The sequence below is a fragment of the Hypanus sabinus genome, unplaced genomic scaffold, assembly GCF_030144855.1.
Source record: "Hypanus sabinus isolate sHypSab1 unplaced genomic scaffold, sHypSab1.hap1 scaffold_930, whole genome shotgun sequence".
Lineage (NCBI taxonomy): Eukaryota > Metazoa > Chordata > Chondrichthyes > Myliobatiformes > Dasyatidae > Hypanus > Hypanus sabinus.
In genome coordinates this window covers 108,062-130,212 of record NW_026781784.1, presented here as the reverse complement: position 1 = coordinate 130,212, position 22,151 = coordinate 108,062, and the positions used below count along the sequence as shown (strand labels likewise).

Sequence of the window (22,151 nt, the reverse complement as noted above, 5' to 3'; positions counted from 1 at the left end):
TCAGACTGAACTACCATCTGGGATCTTGATACTGGACTTGTCAAGAGTCCAGTATGTCTATCAATCCGGATATACCTGTTCTGCAATCCCCTCTGGGTCCACAACAATCTGCACAGTAGTCTTCCAAAGGGAAAATAATTAAATGTCTTTTTGACTTCCCTGTTCACCTTGCCCACTACCCTGTTCTCATGAAACGTCCTGGATCCTAACTAAAAAAATATAGACTGTTTTGCTCATGAACGCAATAAACTGCAGAGTGCAGTGGAAAAAGACTGAGACTAGTTTCGAAACCAACTTCCCCTCCGTGAACTCTTTCGACACACACTGCTGCTCCGATAAAGCACCCAGCTTCATCAAAGGTCCCCGGATACGAGACTAGTCAAGAGTACATTGTCCGGACATATCAGTTAGTCAAATTCCCCAGGGTCCCACACCATCACACAGAGTAGTCTGCAAGTTAAAGCAATTAATGTCTTCTGTTCTTCCCTGTTCACCATGTCTGCTACCCTGTTCTCATGAAACGTCCTGGTTCCTGACTAAAAATATATAGACCGCTCCGCCCACGGCGGCAAGAAACTGCGGAGTGTTGTGTAAAGAGCTGAGCCCAGCTCCGAAACGAGCCTACCCTCCATGAACTCTTTCTACACATCCCCCTGCCGCGGGAAAGCTGCAAATAATTATCTCCATCCACCCCGAAAATTCTCTCCTCTGCCCCCTCACATCTGAGTGAAGAGGGCAAAGCATGTCTCACTGGGCTCAGGGACTGCTTCTACACCACTGTCATCAGATTATTGAACCGTCCGCTACTACAATCAGATGTAACCCTGACCACACAATATACCTCTTTCTGGCCCTGGCACGTAATTGCCTGCCTGCCTGCACTGCATTTTCTCTGTAACCGTGATCCTTTATTCTGTATTTTGTTATTATTTTACACTGCTCTGCTCCAGCGATGTGTTCTGAATCAACGTATGTGTCTGGGATCTCTCTTGTCTGTGCTATGGTCCGGTCCGAAGACCGCATTCCGGGTCTTGGTCCGGTCCGCGGATGACGGACTCCGGGTCTTGTAGCCATCCCTCATTTCGCCCTTGAGCCCAATTCGTCGCACCTCTGAATCATCGTGGCTTGTTGGGGCTCAAGGAGGCGCACCTGATGCCCATCGGCTGGCGGTGTCTTTAGGGGTTACTGGGACTGAGTGGCCTCACAGGTGAGGCCCCATGTCAAATGCCTTCTGAAAATCCATGCACACAACATCGACGGTTCCCCTTTGTCTCTCCTGCTTGTTATTTGTTGAAACAACTCCAGCAGATTATCAGACAGGATTTTCCCTTGAGGAAACCTTGTTGACTGTAGCCTGTCTGATCACGTGACTCCAAGTACTCTGAGACCTCATCCTCAATAATCGTCCCCAACATCGATGCTTGAACTTGCCAAAGGTCTAAACAACATCTAGCTGCGACAACTCTCCAGTACCAGTACTGGCACTCCGAATTCCCTTCATCAGGGTCGTCACTACCTCCTCATGTAGATGCTGTCTGGCCTGCTGAGTTCTGCCAGAATTTTATGCTTTTACTTAATTTCAGCATCTGCAGATTCACTCGTCCTGGCCTTTAGTTTACCTTCTTCTGATTCTGTCCCTTCTTGATGTGTGAAGTGACTTATGCAATTCTCCAGTCTTCCGGAAACATTCCAGTTCGTCCTGATTCTTGAAAGACCATGACTAATGCCTCCACGATCACTTCGGCGACTCACATCAGAGCCCTGTGGTAGACACCATCTGGTCCAGGTTAATTACCTACTCTCAGACCCTTCCGTTTCACAAGAATCCTCCATCTAGTAATGGTCATCTCAGACATTTCATGACCCCAGTCATCCAAAACCCGCACCAAACGTTCGGTGTCTTCCATCGGGAAGACTGAAGCAAAATGCACATACCTGTTCTGCACCGACTCTCAAGTTGTCACTTTTGAAGGCGATTCCCCAACGGACGTTTGTTAGGAAATGCGAATCCCATTCCACACTTGCCTGGTCCATTCTGATCCTACCAAATCTGGCTTTTCTCCAAATTGTGATCGAAATCCATGGGCCTTAACTCCATTTTTTCGCATATCATCTTTGAAACTGTTGGTATTGTGAACACTAGATGCAAGGTATTCCCCTGCATAAACTTCCGTCACCAGCTATGTCGCATTACCGAAAAGCAGATCAACTACACACTGTCCCTGGTTGGAAAACACAAGGAAATAGAACATTGTTAATATTTTTTCGTCTTCTCATTTCCAACCAGACTATTGTCAGCGGGTTGTATCAGTGATCAAGAGCTCAATAGCTCAGTGATAAACTTCTTCTCGCCATGCTTGTGTTTGTATCCCTGAGGTTGTGTTTACATGTTGGGATTTTTCCACACCTTATATCAAGATTCAGAACGGTCCAAGAATCAGCAATAAACGTTTCATGCGAGTGCTGTACAGCATTAGCCTGCACGATTTTCAAAACATGTTACTTCGATTGAATACATCGATATATATCTGTTTCTTCTATTTTGTTCGGGTAGATTGTAATGGTTTAGAACTGCTGTCGGTGGCCAGAGGAAATAAGGATTTTTTTGATTATATTGAAGTTCTGGATACTTAATAAACCGTGGGGTGGAGATCCGAATCTATCCGAACGAGATAAAAGAAACATAGAACATACAACATAGGATCGTGCAGGACAGTACAGGCCCTTCGGCCCACAATGTTCTGTCGACACCTAAACCCTGCGCTCCATATAACCCAACACCTTAAATTCCTCCATATAACTGTCCAGCAGGTTCTTAAATTTCCCTTGAGTATCTGCCTCCACCACTGACTCAGGCAGTGCATTCCACACACCAACCACTCTCTGAGTAAAAGACCTTCCTCTAATATCCCCCTTGAACTTCCCTCCCCTTAACAAAACCATGTCCTCTTGTACCGAGCAGTGGTGCCCTGGGGAAGAGGTGCTGGCTGTCCACTCTCTCTATTCCTCTTAATATCTTGTACTCCTCTATCATGTCTCCTCTCATCCTCCTTCTCTCCAAAGAGTAAAGCCCTAGCTCCCTTATTCAATGATCATAATCCATACTCTGTAAACCAGGCAGAATCCTGATAAATGTCCTCTGTACCCTTTCCAATGCTTCCACATCCTTCCTCTATTGAGGCGATCAGAACTGGACACAGTACTCCACGTGTGGCCTAACCAGACTTTTATAGAGCTGCATCATTACATCACGGCTCTTAAACTCTATCCCTCGACTTATGCAAGCTCACAGCACTTAAGCTTTCTTAACTACCCTTTCAACCTGCGTCAACTTTCAGGGATCTGTGGACATATACCCCCAGATCCCTCTGCTCCTCCACACGACCAACTATCCTGCCATTTACTTTGTACTCCGCCTTGGGGTTTGTCCTTCCGAAGTGTACCACCTCACTCTTCTCCGGGTTGAACTCCATCTGCCACTTCTCAGCCCACTTCTGCATCCTATCAATGCCTCTCTGCAATCTTCGACAATCTTCTACACTATCTACAACACCACCAACCTTTGTGTCGTCTGCAAACTTGCCAACCCTCCCTTCTACCCACACAACCAGGTCGTTAATAAAAATCACGAAAAATCGAGGTACCAGAACAGATCCTTGTGGGACACCACTAGTCACAACCCTCCAATCCGAATGTTCTCCCTCCACCACGACCCTCGGCCTTCTGCAGGCAAGACAATTTGGAATCCAACTGGCCAAACGTCACTGGATCCCATGCCATCTGACTGTCTGAATAAGCCTACAGTGAGGAACCTTGTCAAATGCCTTACTAAAATCCATGTAGATAACATCCACTGCACAACCCTCTCTATATACCTGGTCACCTCTTCAAAGAACTCTATGAGGCTTGTTAGACACGTTCTGCCCTTCACAAAGCCATGTTGGCTGTCCCTGATCAGACCATGATTCTCTAAATGCCCATGCATCCTAACTTTAAGAATCTGTCAGGCCCCGGGGACCTATCCATCCTAATGTATTTTAACAACTCCAACACCTCCTCTCCCTTAATATCAACATACTCCAGAACATTAACGACACTCATATTGTCCTCACCGTCATCAAGTTCCCTCTCAGTGGTAAATACCGAAAAGAAGTATTCATTGAGGAGCTCGCTGACTTCCACAGCCTCCAGGCACATCTTCCCATCTTTATGTCTAATCGGTCCTACCTCCGCTTCTGTCATCCTTTTATTCTTCACATAATTGAAGAATGCCTTGGGATTTTCCTTTACCAAGGGCTTTTTCTCGCCAAGAACCTCTCATGCCGCCTTCTTGCTCTTCTCAGCCCATTTTTAAACTCCTTTCTTGCTACCCTATATTCCTCAAAAGACCCATCTGATCCTTGCATCCTAAACTTTATGCATGCTGCTTTCTTCCATCTGACTAGATTTTCCACCTCACCCGTCACACATGGTTCCTTCACCATACCGTTCTTTATCTTTTTCACCCGGACAATTTTATCCCTAACATCCACAAGAGATCCTTAAACATCGTCCACATGCCCGTCGTACATTTCCCTGCAAAAACATCCTCCCAATTCACACCCACAAGTTCTCGCCTTCTAGCCTCATTATTTGCCTTTCCCCAAATAAACATTTTCCTGTCCTCTCTGATTCTACCTTTTTTCATGTTAATGCTAAATGTCAGGGATCTGTGATCACTGTCCCCCAGATGCTCACCCTCTGACAGATCTGTGACTTGACACGGTTCGTTACCTAACACTAGATCTTATACGGCATGTACCCCAGTCGGCCTGTCAACATACTGTGAAAGGAATCCGTCCTGGACACACTTCACAAACTCTGACCCATCTAAACCCTTGGAACTAACCAGGTGCCAATCAATATTGGGGAATTTAACGTCTCCCATGATAACAACCTTGTTATTTTTGCACCTTTACAAAATCTGCCTCCCAATGTACTCCTTGGTATCTCTGCTGCTACCAGGTGGCCTGTAGAATACACCCGGTAGAGTAACTGCTCCCTTCCTGTTTCTGACTTCCACCCATACTGACTTAAAAGAGGATCCTGCTACATTACCCACCCTTTCGGTAGCTGTAATATTATTCCTGAGCCGTCATCCCAACCGTCCTCCCCTTCCCCCCCCCCCCTCTATCCCTTTGAAAGCACAGAAATCCAGGAATATTGAGAATCCATTCCTGCCCTGCTGTCCGCCAAGTCTCCGTAATGGCCAATACATCATAATTCCATGTATGTACCCAAGCTCCCAGTTCATCAGCTTTGTTGCTGATGCTTCTTGCATTGAAGTACACACACTTTAGCCCTTCTACCTTATTACCTTTACACCCTTTATTCTGCTCCTCTTTCTGGAAGCATTGGAAAGAGAACAGAGGAGATTTAACAGTATGCTGCCTGGTTTAGAGCGTATGGATTATGATAAGAAAATAAGGGAGCTTGGGTATTATTCTTTGGAGAGAAGGAGGATGAGAGGAGACATGATAGAGGTGTTTCGCCCATTTTGCTCATTGTTCTAATTTGACTAAGTCCTGCTACAATCGCATTGCTTCCTGACCATTACCTACTCCTCCACCTATCATCGCATCATCCGCAAAGTTTGCCAAAAAGCCACTATCCAAAACATTGACAAACAAAGTGAAATACAGCGGCCCCAATACTGACCCAGAAGGGACACCACGTCACCGGAGCCAATCAGAAAAGGCCCCTTTTATTCCCGCGAGCTGCCTCCAGGCTGTCAGACATTCATCTATCCATGCCAGTTTCTTTCCTGTAATGTCATCTAATTATATCTTTGTTTTGCAGCCTCATGGGTGGCACCTTATAAATTTATTTCTGTAAATCCAAATAAGTGACAACCACTTATAAACTCCAACAGATTTATAAATGTAGAAAGATAGAAACATTAAAAACAACTACAGCACGTTACTGGTCCTTCGGCCCACAATGCTGTGCCGAACATGTAACATGCTGAACTTTGGAAATTATCCAGGGACTATCAGGTCAGGCGAGATCTGCCAGGCAATATTTCCCATCACAGAAACCATGCTGACTTTGACTAATTTCATCATTTGTCTGCAAGTACCTCGAAACCTGAACCAGAATCATAGACTCCAACGCTTACCCGCTGACTGAGGTTAGACTAACTGTCCGACAATTTCCTTTCTTTTGCCTTCCTGCCTTCTTAAATAGTCGAGTGACTTCCGGATCATTTGGGAGAATGAGAAGATTATAGATCGCAGACTTTGGGAGGTCGTTACGCCAAAGGAGCAACACACAGGTCATTGGGTTACCGTCAGGCGAGGGAAGGGGAAAGGGCAGGCGGTGCAGGGCTCCCCTGTGTCCATTCCCCTCAACAACATGTATACCGAATTGGATACTGTTGGGAGCATGCGTTACCTGGGAAAAGCTGCGGAAGCCGGATCTCTGGTACTGAGTCTGGTTCTGCAGTGCAGAAGAGAGGGGGGAAGGGAGAGCAGTACTGGTCGGGGACTCGATAATTAGAGGTAGAGACAGGAGGTTCTGTGGACCCGACAGAGACTCCCGGTTGGTTTGTTGCCTCCCGGGTGCCATGGTCAGGGATGTCTCTGATCGCCTGCACAGCATTCTGAGGTGGGAGGGGGATCAGCCAGATGTCATGGTACACATCGGTACCAATGACGAAGGAAGAAAGAGTGAGGAGGTCCTGAAGAGTGAGTGTAGAGAGCTTGGTAGCAAGTTAAAAAGCAGGACCTCGAGGGGGGCAATCTCAGGATTGTTACCTGTACCACGTGCCAGTGAGTCCAAGAGTTGGATTCTCTGGGGGATAAACACGTGGCTGAGGAACTGGTTCAGGGGGCAGAGTTTCAGTTCATGCAAAGCTTCAATTGGAAGGGTTGTGTGTGGTGGTAATAATCATCTGAGGTGTGACTTATTCAATGCGAGGAGTATTGTAGAGAAGGCAGACGAGCTGAGAGCATTGATTGACACATGAAATTACAACATTATAGCCATTAGTGAAACATGGCTACAGGAGGGGCAGGACTGGTAGCTTAATTTTCCAGGGTTTAGATGTTTCAGAAGTGATAGAGGCAGAGGAATGAAGATGGTGGGTTGGGCGTATGACATTGATTGTCAGGGAAAATATTACAACAGTGCTCAAGTAGGACAGATTACAGGGCTTGTCTACCGAGGCCATAAGGGTGGAGCTGAGGAACAGGAAAGGTATGACCACATTAATGGGGTTGTATTACAGACCACCCCATAGTCAGAGAGACTTGGAGGAGCAAACCCATGTACACAACATCGACGGTTCTCCTTTGTCTGTCCTGTTTGTTATTTGTTGAAACAACTCCAGCAGATTATCAGACAGGATTTTCCCTTGAGGATACCTTGTTGACTGTAGCCTATCAGATCACGTGACTCCAAGTACTCTGAGACCTCATCCTCAATAATCGACTCCAACATCTCTCCGAACACTGAGGACAAATTAAATGTCCTATAAATAAAAACACAAAATGCCGGCAGAACTCAGCAGGCCAGACGGCAATTATGGGAGGAGGTAGTGACGACGTTTCGGGCCGAAACCCTTCTTCAGGGTCGTCACTACCTCCTCCCATAGATACTGTCTGGCCTGCTGAATTCTTCCAGCATTTTGTGTTTTTATTTATTTCCGGCAGCCTATAGTTTACTTTCTTCTGATTCTGTCCATTCTTGACGTGTGAAGTGACATTTGCAATTTTCCAGATTTCCGGAAACATTCCAGACCGTCCTGATTCTTGAAAGACCATGACTAATGCCTCCACGATCTCGTCAGCGACTCACATCGGAGCCCTGTGGTAGACACCATCTGGTCCAGGTTAATTACCTACTCTCAGACCCTTCCGTTTCCAAAGAATCCTCCATCTAGTAATGGTCATCTCAGACATTTCATGACCCCAGTCACCCGAAACCCGCACCAAACGTTCGGTGTCTTCCATCGGGAAGACTGAAGCAAAATGCACATGCCTGTTCTGCACCGACTCTCAAATTGTCACTTTTGAAGACGATTCACCTACCGACCTTTGTTAGGAAATGCAAATCCCATTCCACAATTGCCTGGTCCATTCTGATCAGTACAGGGCTTTTCTCCAAATTATGATCGAAATCCATGGGCCTTAACTCCATTTTTTTCGCATGTCATCTTTGAAACTGTTGGTATTGTGAACACTAGATGCAAGGTATTCCCCTGCATAAACTTCCGTCACCAGCTATGTCGCATTACCAAAAAGCAGATCAACTACACACTGTCCCTGGTTGGAAAAAAAAGGAAATAGAACATTGTTAATATGTTTTCGTCTTCTCATTTCCAACCAGACTATGGTCAGCGGGTTGTATCAGTGATCAAGAGCTCAATAGCTCAGTGATAAACTTCTTCTCGCCATGCTTGTGTTTGTTTCCCTGAGGTTGTGTTTACATGTTGGGATTTTTCCACACCTTATATCAAGATTCAGAACGGTCCAAGAATCAGCAATAAACGTTTCATGCGAGTGCTGTACAGCATTAGCCTGCACGATTTTCAAAACATGTTACTTCGATTGAATACATCGATATATATCTGTTTCTTCTGTTTTGTTCTGGTAGATTGAAATTGCTTGGAACTCCTCTCGGTGGCCAGTGGAAGTAAGGATGTTTTTCATTATATTGAAGGTCTGGATGCTTGATAAACCGTGGGCTGGAGATCCGAATCTACCCGAACGAAATAAAAGAAATGTAGAACATAGAACAGAACATCGTTCAGGACAGTACAGGCCCTTCGGCCCACAATGGTGCATCGACCCGTAAACACTGACTCCCATATAACCCCCTACCTTAAATTCCTCGATATAACTATCCAGCAGTTTCTTAAATTTCCCTCGTCTATCTGCCTCCACCACTGACTCAGGCAGTGCATTCCACGCACGAACCACACTCAGAGTAAAAAACCTTCCTCTAATATCGCCCTTGAACTTCCCTCCCCTTACTTTAAAGCCATGTCCTCTTGTGCCGACAGGTGGTGCCCTGGGGAAGAGGCGTTGGCGATGCACTCCATCTTTTCCTCTTAATATCTTGTACACATCTATCATGTCTCCTCTCATCCTCCTTCTCTACAAAGAGTAAAGCCCTAGCTCCCTTCATCTCTGGTCATAATCCATACTCTGTAAACGAGGAAGCATCCTGATAAATCACCTCTGTACCCTTTCAAATGCCTCCACATTCTTATTATATTGAGGCGAACAGAACCAGACACAGTACTGATCCGAATGTTCTGTCGACACCTGAACCCTGCGCTCCATATAACCCAACACCTTAAATTCCTCCATATAACCGTCCAGCAGGTTCTTAAATTTCCCTTGAGTAACTGCCTCCACCACTGACTCAGGCAGTGCATTCCACGCACCAACCACTCTGAGTAAAAGACCTTCCTCTAATATCCCCCTTGAACTTCCCTCCCCTTAACTTAAAGCCACGTCCTCTTGTACTGAGCAATGGTGCCCTGGGGAAGAGGCGCTGGCTGTCCACTCTGTCTATTCCTCTTAATATCTTGTACTCCTCTATCATGTCTCCTCTCATCCTCCTTCTCTCCAAAGAGTAAAGCCCATGCTCCCTTATTCACTGATCACAGTCCATACTCTCTAAGCCAGGCAGAATCCTGATAAATGTCCTCTGTACACTTTCCAATGCTTCTACATCCTTCCTATATTGAGGCGATCAGAACTGGACACAGTACTCCAAGTGTAGCCTAACCAGACTTTTATAGAGCTGCATCATTACATCACGTCACTTAAACTCTATCCCTCGGCTTATGAAAGCTCACAGCACATAAGCTTTCTTAACTACCCTTTCAACCTGCGTCAACTTTCAGGGATCTGTGGACATGTACCCTCAGATCCCTCTGCTCCTCCACACTACCAAGTATCCTACCATTTACTTTGTACTCTGCCTTGGAGTTTGGCCTTCGGAAGTGTACCACCTCACACTTCTCCGGGTTGAACTCCATCTGCCACTTCTCAGCCCACTTCTGCATCCTATCAATGACTCTCTGCAATCTTCGACAATCCTCTACACTATCTACAACACCAACAACCTTTGTGTCGTCTGTGAACTTGCCAACCCACTCTTCTACCCCCGCAACCAGGTCGTTAATAAAAATCACGAAAAATAGAGGTACCAGAACAGATCCTTGTGGGACACCACTAGTCACAACCCTCCAATCCGAATGTACTCCCTCCACCACGACCCTCTGCCTTCTGCAGGCAAGACAATTTTGAATCCAACTGGCCAAACTTCCCTGGATCCCATGCCATCTGACTGTCTGAATAAGCCGACAGTGAGGAACCTTGTCAAATGCCTTACTAAAATCCATGTAGATTACATTCACTGCACCACCCTCCTCTATATGCCTGGTCACCTCTTCAAAGAACTCTATGAGGCTTGTTAGACACGTTCTGCCCTTCACAAAGCCATGCTGGCTGTCCCTGATCAGACCATGATTCTCTAAATTCCCATCGATCCTAACTTTAAGAATCTGTCAGGCCCTGGGGACTTATCCATCCTAATGTATTTTAACAACTCCAACACCTCCTCTCCCTTAATATCAACATACTCCAGAACATTAACGTCACTCATATTGTCCTCACCGTCATCAAGATCCCTCTCAGTGGTAAATACCGAAAAGAAGTATTCATTGAGGAGCTCGCTGACTTCCACAGCCTCCAGGCACATCTTCCCATCTTTATCTCTAATCGGTCCTACCTCCTCTCCTGTCATCCTTTTATTCTTCACATAATTGAGGAATGCCTTGGGATTTTCCTTTACCAAGGACTTTTTCTCGCCAAGAACTTCTCATGCCGCCTTCTTGCTCTTCTCAGCCCATTTTTAAACTCCTTTCTTGCTACCCTATATTCCTCAAAAGACCCATGTGATCCTTGCTTCCTAAACTTTATGTATGCTGCTTTCTTCCATCTTTCTAGATTTTCCACCTCACCCGTCACACATGGTTCCTTCACCATACCGTTTAGAACTGAGTTGAGGAAAAGCTTTTTCACCCAGAGAGTGGTGGATATGTGGAATGCTGTGCTCCAGAAGGCAGTGGAGGCCAAGTCTCTGGATGCTTTCAAGAGAGAGTTCGATAGAGCTCTTATAGATAGCGGGGTTAAGGGATATGGGGAGAGGGCAGGAACGGGGTACTGATTGTGGATGATCAGCCATGATCACAGAGAATGGTGGTGCTGGCTAGAAGGGCCGAATGGCCTACTCCTGCACCGATTGAGAGAGGGTCAAGGAGACTTGGGGAGGGAAGAGAGAGACTGAGGAGAAAGAGAGAGGTTGGCCGGGGGGAGAGACGGAGGAGTGAGCGGGTGAGGTCTGGAGGTGGTGAGGAATTGCGGGGAGGGTGGGGGTGATTGTCACTGGGTGGGGAGCACAGGGAGGGGATGGGAATCCTGACAAACACCCGCCCCCCCCCCGGTTCCTTCTCGATGGGGCGCCGGACGGCCGAGGACCCCCGGGAGGGCAAGGAGGAGGCTGGGAGCCATTCGAAATGGGTTTGTTCGTTCTGGAACAAGACGGGAGAGGGGGAGCCCCAGCCAATGTGCCCCCAGACACTCTGTCATTCCCTCAACCCCCCTCCCGCTATTTGCCCCCTCCAGCGGATGAACACTCCCCCCTCGTCGGGAAGGGAAGGGGAGAGTGCGAAGTGAGTAAGAAGTGGAGGAGAGAGGGAGGAGGTGAGATTTGAGGGAAATGGGGTGAGGGGGATAGGGAGGGGAGAGTGGGAAATGAGTAAGCAGTTGGGGAAGACGGCGGGAGATTGCGTGAAGGGGATTGGATTGAAGAGGAGGCCAGGGAGAGGGAGGGGACAGTCGGAAATGAGTGAGTGGAGTCAAGGGGGAGGAAGTGGAATTTAAGGGACATGGGGTGAAGCGATAGAGAGGAAGAGGCGGACAGAGATGGAGCAGAGAGTCGGAAATGAGTGAAGAGCTCCATCTTGGGTCCAAGCCTACAAAGTACCCAGGACATCCTCAGGGAGCGGTGTCTCAGAGAGGCGGCGTCTGTTATTAAGGATCCCCAGCACCCAGGGCATGCCCTTTTCTCACTGTTACCGTCAGGGAGGGGGTACAGGAGCCTGAAGACACACACTCAGTGATTCAGGAACAGCTTCCTCCCCTCTGCCATCCGATTCCGAAATGGACACTGAACCCTTGGCCACTACCTCACTTTTTAATAAATATATTATTTCTGCTTTTTGCACGGATTTTTAATCTATCCAATACACTGTAATTGATTTAAGAACATAACATAAGAAATAGGGGCAGGAGTAGGCCATCCGGCCCATCGATCCTGTTCAGTCATTCAATGAGATGATGGCCGATCTGTCCGTAAACTCAGCTCCATCGACCTGCCTTTTCCCCAGAACCCTTAATTACTTTGCTGTGTAAAAACCTACCTAACTGTTTCTTAAGTATATTTAGTGAGGAAGCCTCAGCTGCTTCCCTGGGCAGAGAATTCCACAGATTCACAACTCTCTGGGAAAAACAGTTTCTCCCCATCTCCGTCCTAAATCTTCTCCCCTGAACCTTGAGGCAATGACCCCTAGTTCGAGTCTCACCCACCAATGGAAACAACTTTCCTACATCTATCTTATCTGTCCCTTTCAAAATTTTGTCTGTTTCTATAAGATCCCCTCTCATTCTTCTGAACTCCAGAGAGTACAGTCCCAGGCGACTCAATTTCTCCTCATAGGTTAACACCTTCATCCCTGGAATCAGCCCGGTGAACCTCCTCTGCACTGCCTCCAAAGCCAGTATATCCTTCCTCAAGTACGGAGACCGGAACTGCACACAGTACTCCCGGTGCGGCCTCACCAGTACCCTGTATAGTTACAGCATGACCTCCCTGCTCTTGAATTCGACCCCTCCAGCAACGAAGGCCAGAGTCCTATTTTCCTTCTTGATAGCCTGCTGCCCCTGCAAACCGACCTTTTGCGATTCCTCACAATCCCCGAATCATTTTCCTGACTTGCTCCGCACAGAGCCAAGCTGGCAGTCCACAATTAGGCCAAGGGTTTCCAAGTGCCCATAAATCCTATTGCTGAGAATTCTGTCCGGCTGCTGATGGGGCAGTCGCCATTCTCTAGTTCCCAGGATGATCCCGGTCCCCTTCCTTACCGGCGAATCATCCATCAGTCCTCCGGGACCTCGCCTGCCCGCTCACCTCCGTTCAGGGCCCCAGACAGTCCTTTACATGTGTCCCCCTGTCCCCCGACACTCCCCACCGTTCACGGTGTGTGTCCCACCCTCGTACGCTGAGGTCCCCCTGTCCCTCGACACTCCCCACCGTTCACGGTGTGTGTCCTACCCTCGTACGCCGAGGTCCCCCATCCCTCGACACTCCCAACCGTTCACGGTGCGTGTCCTACCCTTGTACGCCGAGATCCCCCTGTCACTCTACACTCCCCACCGTTCACGGTGCTAGTCCTACCCTCGTACGCCGAGGTCCCCCCTGTCCCTCGACACTCCCCACCGTTCGCGGTGCCTGTCCTACCCTCGTACACCGATGTCCCCCGTCCCTCGACACTCCCCACCGTTCACGGTGCGTGTCCTACCCTCGTACGCCGATGACACCCCGTCCCTCAACACTCCCCACCGTTCACGGTGCGTGTCCTACTCTCGTACGCCGAGGTCCCCCCTGTCCCTCGACACTCCCCACCGTTCACGGTGCGTGTCCTACCCTCGTACGCCGATGACACCCCGTCCCTCAACACTCCCCACCGTTCACGGTGTGTGTCCTACTCTCGTACGCCGATGTCACCCCGACCCTCGACACTCCCCACCGTTCACGGTGCTAGTCCTACCCTCGTACGCCGATGTCCCCCCGTCCCTCGACACTCCCCACCGTTCACGGTGTGTGTCCTACCCTCGTACGCCGATGTCCCCCCGTCCCTCGAAACTCCCCACAGTTCACGGTGTGTGTCCTACCCTCGTACGCCGAGGTCCCCCCGTCCCTCGACACTCCCCACCGTTCACTGTGCGTGTCCGACCCTCGTACGCAGAGGTCCCCCCGTCCCTCGACACTCCCCACCGTTCACGGTGCGTGTCCTACCTCGTACGCCGAGGTGCCCCTGTCCCTCGGCACCCCCACCGTTCATGTGCATGTCCCACCCTCGTACCCCGAGGTCCCCCCCCCCTTCACTCGACTCCCCGCACCGGTCACAGTTGTCGGAGGGTGGGATCTCGCTGACGACGGTGCCCCTCCCTCCTATCACAAGAGGCTCCTGCCAAGACCAAATACGGCCCGCTGAAGGATGAGGACCGTATCTTCACCAACCTGTATGGCAGGCACGACTGGAGGTGAGAGGAATTCAGAGGCGATCCCTAACCGAGGGGAGATGGTCGCAGGCTCAGGGAGAGAGGTGTCCTCTCACTGTGAGGGGAGGAAAACGGGGACGCTCTCTCACAGGGATAACATCACGGTGACGCTTCCAGACAGTGGAAGGGAAAATGCAGGCACTCCACTGAGGGGGGAGCGGGATGGAATTTGTGGACATTCCCTCATTCAGGGATTGGGGTATTTGTGGACGTTCCCACATTCAGGGATTGGGGAACTTGTGGACGTTCCCTCATTCCAGGATTGGGAAATTTGTGGACGATCCCTCATTCAGGGATTGGGGTATTTGTGGACGTTCCCTCAGAGAGAGATTTGGGTATTTGTGGACGTCCCGTAATAGAGGGGTTGGGGTAGTTGTGGACGTCCCCTAATCCAGGGGTTGGGGTATTTGTGGACGTTCCCTAATTCAGCAGTTGGGGTATTTGTGGACGTCCCGTAAGAGAGGGGTTGGGGAATTTGTGGACGTCCCCAGACAGAGGGGTTGGCGTAGTTGCGGACGTCCCCTGTTTGAGTAATGGATCTTTCTGGCTGCTCATTTTTTAAGGGCGGGGGAACTTGTGATGCCCCCGTACTTAACGGGAGGGGGTGACTTTTCTGAAGCCCCCAAGGCGAAGGGTTATCAATTCTGAGTTGCCTCCATCTGGGACGTGAATGTCAGCACTCCCTGATCTGCCAGGGAAATTCGGTCGCTGCATAACTCACAGGAAATTGGGGGCACTCCCTCGCTATCAGGGTGATAACAGGACATAAATCTTTTTCAATCCCCTCACTCTTTTCACCTTCTTCCCGCTCCCCTCCACTCTTGTCCCCCCAGGCTGAAGGGAGCGCTACGGCGGGGCGACTGGCACAAGACGAAGGAGATCCTGCTGAAGGGGGCGGACTGGATCCTCGGGGAGGTGAAGACTTCCGGGCTGAGGGGTCAGGGAGGGGCCGGGTTTCCGACCGTCATGAGGTGGGGCTTCATGAACAAGCCTTCAGATGGCAGGTGAGGAGGGAGCTTCACTCTGTGTCTGAACCCGGGAGTGTGTGATCGGACGGTGTGGAGGGAGATTCACTCTGTGTCTGACCCTGGGAGAGTGTGATGGGACGGTGTGGAGGGAGATTCACTCTGTGTCTGACCCCGGGATTGTGTGATGGGACGGTGTGGAGGGAGATTCACTCTGTGTCTGACCCCGGGAGTGTGTGTTCGGACGGTGTGGAGGGAGATTCACTCTGTGTCTGACCCTGGGAGTGTGTGATGGGACGGTGTGGAGGGAGATTCACTCTGTGTCTGACCCCGGGTGTGTGTGATGGGATGGTGTGGAGGGAGATTCACTCTGTGTCTGACCCCGGGATTGTGTGATGGGACGGTGTGGAGGGCGATTCGCTCTGCGTCTGACCCCGGGTGTGTGTGATGGGATGGTGTGGAGGGAGATTCACTCTGTGTCTGACCCCGGAATTGTGTGATGGGACGGTGTGGAGGGAGATTCACTCTGTGTCTGACACCGGGAGTGTCTGATGGGACGGTTTGGAGGGCGATTCGCTCTGCGTCTGACCCCGGGTGTGTGTGATGGGATGGTGTGGAGGGAGATTCACTCTGTGTCTGACCCCGGGATTGTGTGATGGGACGGTGTGGAGGGAGATTCACTCTGTGTCTGACCCCGGGAGTGTGTGATGGGACGGTGTGGAGGGAGCTTCACTCTGTGTCTGACCCCGGGAGTGTGTGATCGGACGGTGTGGAGGGAGCTTCACTCTGTGTCTGACCCCGGGAGTGTGTGATGGGACGGTGTGGAGGGAGCTTCACTCTGTGTCTGACCCCGGGAGTGTGTGATGGGACGGTGTGTAGGGTGATTCACTCTGTGTCTGACACCGGGAGTGTGTGATGGGACGGTGTGTAGGGTGATTCACTCTGTGTCTGACGCCGGTTTTCCACCCCCTTCAGTCTCTTACTCGGGACCTCAGTGGATTCACGTCGATTTTAACTGTGGGGGTCAATTTGCCAGAAATGAGCTTTGGTGGAGATGAGATCCGGGGCTCCAAGACTCTGCTTGTCCAACCTCCCTCAGCCTGGAGCTGAGACGCTACTGTGTCAGTGTGAGGAGCTCCGACCCACTGTTGCAGTGCACAGGGTGTGGAGGGCAATAGAAACTTCAAATAAAACTCGATTCCGACACAAGACAGGAAGATAGTGGTTTATTGATTTTTATGAGAAATATCAATGAAACAATGTGTGAGCTGCTAACGTGCGGGAATAAATAATCTGCTGACAGTCACACACAATTAACTGACCGGCGACAAGGGGTGACCGGTTGAATAATAACCAGTCCCGTTTCTCACCGTCAATCTGCATCGGGGAACTGATTATAAAATTATAAAACTGATTATAAAATCACACTTCAGGGCCGTGTCCGGGATCGCTGCAGATCCAGGGTCACTGCCGAGGGATTTGTCCATTTAACATCATTATATCGGCCAGGCTGCGGAATGCACCGTCCTCAGCAAAGGGGGTAAAAGGATTCTCTCCCGGGATCATCCCCCCCACCCCGGGACACCGGTGTCCCAGACTGAGCCCCGGACCCCGGGCTCTTCCTGTCCGGGTAATTCCCCGGGGAGTCACGTGGGGAGTCTCCAACACGCACTTCCGGCGGAAGCTGCCCCGCCGGACAACAGGCGGAAACACGTCACTGCGGGACCGCTGCGAGCGACGCACACAGCGCGAGGCCCGAGCCGGTTCTGTTAAAACCGTTGGGAATCAGCCCCGGCGCGCGGCCGTTAAAGGTAAGGGCGGGAGTTAAAGGGGAGGGCGGGGAGTCGGCCAAATGTCCCCATCCCGCGGGCGGGGATGTTCACACATTCAGATCCACCATCAGTCCGGGTCTGGGTTCCAGTAAGATAAAGGTTAAAGGCTAAATGTTCACAGATCCACCATCAGTCCGGGTCCGGGTTCCTGTAGAGATCTCAGTTCCTTCATCCCGGTCTCACTGAACCGATTCCCCACATTCAGATGTTCACAGATCCACTCTCAGTCCGGGTCCGGGTTCCTGTAGAGATCTCAGTTCCTTCATCCCGGTCTCACTGAACCGATTCCCCACATTCAGATGTTCACAGATCCACCATCAGTCCGGGTCTGGGTTCCTGTAGAGATCTCAGTTCCTTCATCCCGGTCTCACTGAACCGATTCCCCACATTCAGATGTTCACAGATCCACTCTCAGTCCGGGTCTGGGTTCCTGTAGAGATCTCAGTTCCTTCATCCCGGTCTCACTGAACCGATTCCCCACATTCAGATGTTCACAGATCCACCATCAGTCCGGGTCTGGGTTCCTGTAGAGATCTCAGTTCCTTCCTCCCGGTCTCACTGAACCGATTCACCACATTCAGATGTTCAGATCCACCATCAGTCCGGGTCTGGGTTCCTGTAGAGATCTCAGTTCCTTCATCCCGGTCTCACTGAACCGATTCCCCACATTCAGATGTTCACAGATCCACTCTCAGTCCGGGTCTGGGTTCCTGTAGTGATCTCAGTTCCTTCATCCCGGTCTCACTGAACCGATTCACCACATTCAGATGTTCACAGATCCACTCTCAGTCCGGGTCTGGGTTCCTGTAGAGATCTCAGTTCCTTCATCCCGGTCTCACTGAACCGATTCCCCACATTCAGATGTTCACAGATCCACTCTCAGTCCGGGTCTGGGTTCCTGTAGAGATCTCAGTTCCTTCATCCCGGTCTCACTGAACCGATTCACCACATTCAGATGTTCACAGATCCACTCTCAGTCCGGGTCTGGGTTCCTGTAGAGATCTCAGTTCCTTCATCCCAGTCTCACTGAACCGATTCACCACATTCAGATGTTCACAGATCCACTCTCAGTCCGGGTCTGGGTTCCTGTAGAGATCTCAGTTCCTTCATCCCGGTCTCACTGAACCGATTCTCCACATTCAGATGTTCACAGATCCACCATCAGTCCGGGTCTGGGTTCCTGTAGAGATCTCAGTTCCTTCATCCCGGTCTCACTGAACCGATTCCCCACATTCAGATGTTCAGATCCACCATCAGTCCGGGTCCGGGTTCCTGTAGAGATCTCAGTTCCTTCATCCCGGTCTCACTGAACCGATTCACCACATTTAGATGTTCACAGATCCACCATCAGTCCGGGTCTGGGTTCCTGTAGAGATCTCAGTTCCTTCATCCCGGTCTCACTGAACCGATTCCCCACATTCAGATGTTCACAGATCCACCATCAGTCCGGGTCTGGGTTCCTGTAGAGATCTCAGTTCCTTCATCCCGGTCTCACTGAACCGATTCCCCACATTCAGATGTTCACAGATCCACTCTCAGTCCGGGTCTGGGTTCCTGTAGAGATCTCAGTTCCTTCATCCCGGACTCACTGAACCGATTCACCACGTTCAGATGTTCACAGATCCACCATCAGTCCGGGTCTGGGTTCCTGTAGAGATCTCAGTTCCTTCATCCCGGTCTCACTGAACCGATTCCCCACATTCAGATGTTCACAGATCCACCATCAGTCCGGGTCTGGGTTCCTGTAGAGATCTCAGTTCCTTCATCCCGGTCTCACTGAACCGATTCCCCACATTCAGATGTTCACAGATCCACCATCAGTCCGGGTCTGGGTTCCTGTAGAGATCTCAGTTCCTTCATCCCGGTCTCACTGAACCGATTCACCACATTCAGATGTTCACAGATCCACTCTCAGTCCGGGTCTGGGTTCCTGTAGAGATCTCAGTTCCTTCATCCCGGTCTCACTGAACCGATTCCCCACATTCAGATGTTCACAGATCCACCATCAGTCCGGGTCTGGGTTCCTGTAGAGATCTCAGTTCCTTCATCCCGGTCTCACTGAACCGATTCCCCACATTCAGATGTTCACAGATCCACCATCAGTCCGGGTCTGGGTTCCTGTAGAGATCTCAGTTCCTTCATCCCGGTCTCACTGAACCGATTCCCCACATTCAGATGTTCACAGATCCACTGTCAGTCCGGGTCTGGGTTCCTGTAGAGATCTCAGTTCCTTCATCCCGGTCTCACTGAACCGATTCACCACATTCAGATGTTCACAGATCCACTGTCAGTCCGGGTCTGGGTTCCTGTAGAGATCTCAGTTCCTTCATCCCGGTCTCACTGAACCGATTCCCCACATTCAGATGTTCACAGATCCACCATCAGTCCGGGTCTGGGTTCCTGTAGAGATCTCAGTTCCTTCATCCCGGTCTCACTGAACCGATTCCCCACATTCAGATGTTCACAGATCCACTCTCAGTCCGGGTCTGGGTTCCTGTAGAGATCTCAGTTCCTTCATCCCGGTCTCACTGAACCGATTCCCCACATTCAGATGTTCACAGATCCACCATCAGTCCGGGTCTGGGTTCCTGTAGAGATCTCAGTTCCTTCATCCCGGTCACACTGAACCGATTCACCACATTCAGATGTTCACAGATCCACCATCAGTCCGGGTCTGGGTTCCTGTAGAGATCTCAGTTCCTTCATCCCGGTCTCACTGAACCGATTCCCCACATTCAGATGTTCACAGATCCACTCTCAGTCCGGGTCTGGGTTCCCGTAGAGATCTCAGTTCCTTCATCCCGGTCTCACTGAACCGATTCCCCACATTCAGATGTTCACAGATCCACCATCAGTCCGGGTCTGGGTTCCTGTAGAGATCTCAGTTCCTTCATCCCGGTCTCACTGAACCGATTCCCCACATTCAGATGTTCACAGATCCACTCTCAGTCCGGGTCTGGGTTCCTGTAGAGATCTCAGTTCCTTCATCCCGGTCTCACTGAACCGATTCACCACATTCAGATGTTCACAGATCCACCATCAGTCCGGGTCTGGGTTCCTGTAGAGATCTCAGTTCCTTCATCCCGGTCTCACTGAACCGATTCCCCACATTCAGATGTTCACAGATCCACTCTCAGTCCGGGTCTGGGTTCCTGTAGAGATCTCAGTTCCTTCATCCCGGTCCAACTGAACCGATTCACCACATTCAGATGTTCACAGATCCACCATCAGTCCGGGTCTGGGTTCCTGTAGAGATCTCAGTTCCTTCCTCCCGGTCTCACTGAACCGATTCCCCGCCAGCCTGAAACAGATGGAGAATAAAGATGGAATAAACAGATCACACAACAGTGTCAGTAACGGGGGACCGGGGTTAATGTTTCAACAACACTCACAGACAAATATCACCAGAAAACCCGCGGATCCGCTGATATTTTAACACATTGAACATTAACACAAACACTCACCAGATCAGCTTCAGGCTCCGGAGGGTCAGTATGAGGCGGCGGAGACCGGGGACAGATCGGTCTGTCAGAGAGTTTGATCCCAGGTTCAGCACCGTCAGTGATGGGTTTGTACTGAGAGCGGAGACGAGATCCTCGGCACCAGAATCTGTGAGACCGACATTGTACAGCCTGGAGATGAGAGAGAGTGAGGGTGAAGGACACAGAGAGACAGGAGACGGTACAAATCCCCAGTGTTTATCAGTAACACAATTACTGATCACATTAATGTTCAGTGTCAGACACCCAGTGACTGTAAACACAATCTCCCACAGTCTGGTACTTACCACAGTCTCTGTATTTTACACTCCGGGTTCCTCAGAGCCGCAGACACCAGTTTCACTCCTGAATCCCCCAGTTTATTACCACTCAGGTCCAGCTCCGTCAGTGAAGTGTTTGTACTGAGAGCGGAGACGAGATCCTCGACACCAGAATCTGTGAGACCGACATCCCTCAGCCTGGAGATGAGAGAGAGTGAGGGTGAAGGACACAGAGAGACAGGAGACGGTACAAATCCCCAGTGTTTATCAGTAACACAATTACTGATCACATTAATGTTCAGTGTCAGACACCCAGTGACTGTAAACACAATCTCCCACAGTCTGGTACTTACACCAGTCTCTGTATTTTACACTCCGGGTTCCTCAGAGCCGCAGACACCAGTTTCACTCCCGAATCTCCCAGTTTATTATAACTCAGGCTAAACACAAACAGACAAATTGATGAACATTGTGATTAAAATCGTCCGTCTGAGGGCATTTCTCTCACCCGGATATTTCAGGAAACATTAAACCCTTCAGTAATTCACTGATCGTAGATCCCATCACTGTCAATGTCCCTCACTGCCCAGCTCCAATGAATTCACCGAATGTCAGTAATTTCGTCTGTCGGTGTGACCCTGTAAACTCCACATATTCTCTCTCATTCCCTGATGGATAGAAAAGTGTTCCTGACGTGGGACAGTCGGAAAGGGCAGGTGTGAAGGGGAGAAGTCAAACAGTGAGGAAGATTTGAGAATCGGGAAATGTCGATGGGAGATGGAGGAAGAGACATCACCGAAGGTAAAGGATGGAAAGACACAGAAGGAAGCGAATGTGGAAGAGAGACCCCAGTAGAGGAGGGGGATGAGGAAGAGAAATCCCACAGGAGGAAGGGGGACGGGGAGGGAGACACCACAGGGGGAAGGGGGACGGGGGAGGGAGATCCCACAGGAGGAAGGGGGACGGGGGAGGGGAGATCCCACAGGAGGAAGGGAGACGGGGGAGGGGGATCCCACAGGAGGAAGGGGGACGGGGGAGGGAGATACCACAGGAGGAAGGGGGACGGGGAGGAGAGATCCCACAGGAGGAAGGGGGACGGGGCAGAGAGATCCCACAGGAGGAAGGGGGACGGGGGAGGGAGATCCCACAGGAGGAAGGGGGATGGGGGAGGGGGATCCCACAGGAGGGGCGATGG

General features: G+C 50.3%; 1 long non-coding RNA gene across 1 annotated transcript; it reads right to left on the bottom strand.

Annotated features, from left to right (window-relative positions):
- Positions 1 to 16,581: 16,581 nt before the first annotated feature.
- LOC132390506 (uncharacterized) lies at positions 16,582 to 21,233 on the bottom strand. The gene is made up of 3 exons (XR_009510926.1): positions 20,984 to 21,233; positions 20,661 to 20,828; positions 16,582 to 20,497 (listed from the first exon to the last, which is right to left on the bottom strand). It is a non-coding gene; the product is annotated as an uncharacterized LOC132390506 (long non-coding RNA).
- Between the last annotated feature and the right edge of the window lie 918 nt (positions 21,234 to 22,151).